Source organism: Adiantum capillus-veneris, chromosome 25 (assembly GCF_014529385.1).
Source record: "Adiantum capillus-veneris isolate H3 chromosome 25, ASM1452938v2, whole genome shotgun sequence".
NCBI classification, from domain to species: domain Eukaryota; kingdom Viridiplantae; phylum Streptophyta; class Polypodiopsida; order Polypodiales; family Pteridaceae; genus Adiantum; species Adiantum capillus-veneris.
Genome location: NC_140955.1, coordinates 38,904,898 through 38,910,489, shown reverse-complemented (window position 1 = coordinate 38,910,489; position 5,592 = coordinate 38,904,898). Strand labels below are relative to the sequence as shown.

At 41.9% G+C, this 5,592-nt stretch overlaps 1 pseudogene; it reads right to left on the bottom strand.

Annotated features, from left to right (window-relative positions):
• Positions 1-1,585: 1,585 nt before the first annotated feature.
• On the bottom strand, positions 1,586-3,759 carry LOC147424747 (uncharacterized; annotated as a pseudogene).
• Positions 3,760-5,592: the final 1,833 nt, after the last annotated feature.

Here is a 5,592-nt window from a genome sequence, read left to right as displayed (position 1 = left end):
TACCTTACAAGTAGTTCACAGGTGGAAACTGTATTAAACTATGTAGGAAACAAGGACTTGTAAAAGTTGTTGTATGCCAGTCCAAAGTACCTTATAGGTAGTCCCTGGGTGGTTTCTGTACACAACAAGTTTTGGTATGCCAACCCAAAGTACCTTACATTGTAACTGTTTTAAATTGGGAAACAATAACAGAATCAGAAAAATAACACTTCAATGCTTGGACACTTAAAGAGTCTTAAACTACTTGAATCAGAAAAATAACACTTCAATGCTGGGACACAAAGACAACGCATCCAACCAGTTGGAATATATTACATCTTCAACAATTTGACATCAAGTCATTACATCAGTTATAATGACAATCAAAATGAAGCCAAAAAATTGGTTTCCACATGGAAAGTAGCATATAAATATACAAGGTTCTGGCAGTGGTTTAGTTTAGTTACAAAAGGTACATAGAGGATCTGTCATCCTAAAAAAATCAAGGTACGTCATCGTCGCTTGCACTCTATGGGCATGAGCTGTGGCCCACATAAGTACGCATCATACGATGTCTTTTGAAACCCTTTTGCAATTGCTGTGAATACATACTTGTCGTCATCAGTAGGTTTTGGTTTGCTGAATGTGTCCGCCAAGGCACGACGATCTGTAGCATGCTGCCACCCTTCTAGCTAGGCCTTTAGATCTTTTGACAAGTATTGGCTGGAGCGGTGCTCAATACCAGGCACTATGATGTAAGTACCACAGGGATTATAATGACATTTATAGGAACTGTTGTCAATTAAAAGGACATTGCTGGTATCATACCGCTGTAGCTTCGCCAAAAAGTTCTGCAATACCTTGAAAAATGCTGGCCTTCCACCACCAAAACAGTAACTACCCACATCACATAACTGTTGTCCAGCCCATCCACTAATATAACTGTGAACCTGGGGAAAACATCTTCGAATTCTTGAGCCCACTCTGCTGAGCATTGCACTGCTCCATATGTAGACATTTGCCCATGTCACAGCCCATGCAATAAAATCCTGTGCATCTTTTGGAACAAACAGGTACCTGTCATCTGCCTCCTCATGCTTGACAAATGATGTAGCTTCAATATCGGGGACAGACGAAGGGTCATGCTTATTAGGTGTACATGTAAGACAAAGTACACCATTAAGATGTAATATGAGGGCTGATCGGGTTGGATCATCATATGGCAAGGAGGAGATAACTGGGGGAATGTACTTTGGGGGATCTCTGATGATGATGATTTCCTCTACGGGCAGCTTTAGGGTCCCATTTTCCTTTGGACACTCTGTAAAAGAAAGCATTCAACATTGAAAAACAAACACGAGGCAATATTTGACATAAAAGCGACAAAAACATAGAGGCCGACAAAAACATAGACATTGTGCTTATGAAACATAAAAGCGACAAAAACATAGAGGCCGACAAAAAAGTTTCTTTTGCATTCAAAATCAAGAATCACAGATTCTTGTATTACAATTGAAGAGTCACAATTTCTTGCAAACTCGAGGCTTGGGGGGGTGGGAAACACTAGAAGGATTGTGGAGGGGAGTACTCTTTCTGGGAGTCTTCTTCACGGCAGGAGGTGATCTGGGTGCTTCCCTCTCTCCCATATCTCCATCTGCATGATGAGCATGGTGTTTTGAACGTGTGGACTCCAAAGGTCTATTCTTTTTGGAAGATCCACCTATGTCATAAAACAACACATCAGCCCCATGCAGACATTGCATAGAAGTTGACAAGTCCAATACCATTACCACTTACCATCACTGTTTTTCTTGCGCTTCTTTGACACCTTCACCATGTCACTCAGAAAGATGGGAGAATCTGGATTCTCATCACCAGCTACCATGCGCTGCACTGCATCCACTCCCTCTTGCGCTATTGCCTACGCATCGTCAACCGTTGCATCTTCCTTTGGACTGCTTTCGCTTGGTTGTGGCTCAACTGCTGCTGTGCTTGCAGGGGGGTCTACCTTCACAGCTGGAGTGCCCTCACTGGAGTACACACTATGGGCTTTAGGAGTAGCTTGTAGCACAACCTTTGGCATGTCATCCTGTTTCGGCGCCACACAAGGAATATGGCAAGAACTTGCAACAAGCACATCAGTGAAGTTCAGGCTTGTGCAATTAGCAGATACTTCAAGGCAACCTGAACTATTCTTGGATTTATATGATATTGGAAGCAACGGTAACCAACCTCTATGCAAGAGCATTGATTTAAGTGAATCTGGAATACTACTCTTGCAAGAGGCGTCCGCACATACCTCTCTGATCCAAGCCAGGCAGCAAAACACAGAGCATGGTATGCATGACCACATGCTAGCGTGTATACACAAACCACATGGGAAGCCATGAATGCAAGACCACATGCAACACATAGTCCTGGAATAGAGAATGTAGCCTGCAAGTGGCTCAAGTGCTGGCCAGCCTGTCGAAAGCAGTAACATTGTGTCACCAGCCTTCACCTGCTCCAACATGCTCTCACAAAAGTTGATCTGTTGCACACACATACTCGCCGATGCTTCCAAGTCAGTCACTTCTTTATGCATGACAAATGAAGAACAAAAGGCCCACAGGGATTAGATATGAGAACCACCATTACAACACAAAGTACCATGACAAGTACCTTTGACAGAAAAAACTACCATAAAAAAGTACTTTGGACACTCCAAAAAACCGCCAAGGCAATTAAAAATACCATGGCAAGGAGAAAAGTACCTTGGACACTACCACCATAATAGAAAACTGCCATTCCATTAAAAACATCAAGGCAAAAGCTACTACCATAACAGGAAAGACTATCATGATAAAAAAGCCACCATGACCAAAAACAAATTACAATGACAAGTTTCTTGGACACTACACACTAATAAGAAATGACCGTACAACCACCTTAATAGGAAAAACTACCTTTACAAGTACCTTGGGCACAACCACAATAGCAACAAACTTCCTTAAAGAAACAATCAACCATAGCAAAAAAAACCATGAAAAAGTACCTTGAGCACTGCCACCATAATAGAGATGGCTTTCCAAAAAACCTCTAAGGTAATGACATATACCATGGATAGTAGAAAAGTACCTTGAGCACTACAACAATAGCAAAAGAAAAGTACCATAGCAGGAAATACTGCCATGAAAAAAACACCACCATGATCAAACGAAGTACCATGACAGGAATTTTGGCCATTACATGATACCTGGAAAAATAGCCATGACCCCTGCACTTGTCATGGTAGAAAAAACTACCATGACAAGTACCACAATAATAGACAAACTTCCATGGAAAAAACAAATACTCATAGCAAAAAAAACCACCATGGAAAAGTACTTGGTCAATGTCACCGTAACAAAAAGAATGTAAAAAGAAACTACCATGCCAAGTACCTTGGGCACTATTACCATGATAGAATCCCACAATAGAAAAAACTACCATGTCAGGTATGTTGGGCACTTAGCACCATAACAGAAATAACTGGCATGACAAAAACAACCATCTAAATAGAAAAGAGTACCATGTCAAGTACCTAGGGCATTACCACATAAATAGAAATAACTGGCATGGCAAACAAAACCACCTAAATAGAAGAGAGTACCATGTCAAGTACCTAGGGCATTACCACATAAACAAAAATCCTGCCTTGACTTGGTCGACACATACCTGGAGACGATCCACCTCATCTCTTATGTTCGAGATGCTTGCATCAGCCCCAAGAGTTGTGAGTGCACTAGTTAGAGCAGCCATCTTGCCTTCAATCACCAAAAAATCAGGGTCAGTATCGACAACTCCCTTCATGCTGGACCGCAATATCTGGAGCTCTTGCAATTGCCCCTGAAGCACTGCCACGACTGAAGATGTCCCTTGTATCTTCCACATATTTTGGTTCCTGTCTTGTAGCTCTACTCTCACATTATCCAATGTTGTGTTCAAAACCTTTAATGCATCCCTTTTTGCATCCAGAATCTGCTCCACCTGTGCATTTACTTGCTGGCTTATAAAGGAGGCACTAACTAGAGAAGTGCTGCCAGATAAGAGAGCATTTTGCCCACTTTTATGACTTGCCCCGACATTGTCAAGAGGAAGGGGCTGAAGTGATGTCCCCTCATTATTCTCCACCAAATCTTTACTTTCTTGTCAATGCCACCCGGAAGCTTCTTGCAATGGTCCAAAACCTGCTCACCAAAAGCAGCCCATGCAACCTTTCGACCTGCACGATCTTTCCGAGCAGCTGGGCATCGCTCGTACACAAAGAACGTTGCAAACTTGTGTGTGATCTCTTTGTTGTCTAGCATGCTTTGGTAGACTTTGTGAAACAATAACCTGCATTCGTCTACAAACTCAAGTCGCATCATATGCAGAAAGATTTTAGAGCCCTTCTCCCTTTTCTTCATGAAGACCGACAACCAATCCTAATCTGTGACATCAACCTCACTGAGGTGCTAGTAGAGCTTGCCCTCCAAGCTTAAGCCATACTCCTCATGCAACTCCTCTCGTGTGTAGCAAAATCGAGTTTGCTTAGGGTATTGAATCCTCCAGGAAGATCTTGCTACAAAGCACATTTGACATAGTAAACAAACATAAACAAACATTGAAAAGAACATTTCTACAATTGAAGAGACAGAGTTGATATGTACCAATGCTTTTTTTGCCGATAGTTTTAGACTTCATGCCCAATGTTGTGGAGCTCCTAGGCTTGCGAATGGATGAAAGCATGCTACCTGAACCACCATCAACTGCTGCCATGGTGCACTTTCGTGGTGGAGTCTTCATAATACTGTACAAACAAAAAAACACAATCCATGATTCACAATGTCCTCAAACAAACACATTGCTCAACTACAACGAGAGAGAGAGAGAGAGAGGGGGGGGGGATTTACACTACCTGGTGAAGATTGAGGTCGCACAGAGAGGGTAGGCGTCTGCACTTCTTCCTCGCTCTGTTCATGCAGGGTGCATGAAGATGCAGTAGCGTGTGGGTAGCTTCCTGCTGTGTAGAATGGCATGCAAGAGAAGTCACAGTCACCTTCTACCCGTAAACAATGTTCAAAAAATGATGGCATTCTTGAAGTGGCGGCATTTTCTATTTCTTGCAATTTTCCACGTCCTCGACAAATTATTTGAAGGGAACAAATAAAACTTGAGAAGTACTTCAAAAACCACCTAGAAAAGCCCTTAAAACTGACCACCATTTCATGCTTTCACCCAACTCACTTTGTATAAGTCTTGGGCTCTCTTGGAGTTCCAAAGTTGTATATGCTAGCGTAGAGGGCTCAAGCTTCAACCCATAGTAGTGATAGCCGTTTTTCGGCTCTCCGTACCAAAATCATCCAAACACTGTGGCTATCCCTACCATTTCACTGTATATAGGTGTGTGTGAGTTAGGGGACTTTTCCCATATCTTCTTAAAAACCCTGAATTAGCTAGTCACTGGGCTAGTTGAGCCAAAAAAATAAAAAAAAACATAAGTATATTATGGCCCATTTGTGTGTAAATATTTCATTGTATATAGGGCCTAAATAAAAGGAATTTTCATAATTATTTTGGTATTTATTTAAATATTTCTACCTATGGTGTGTT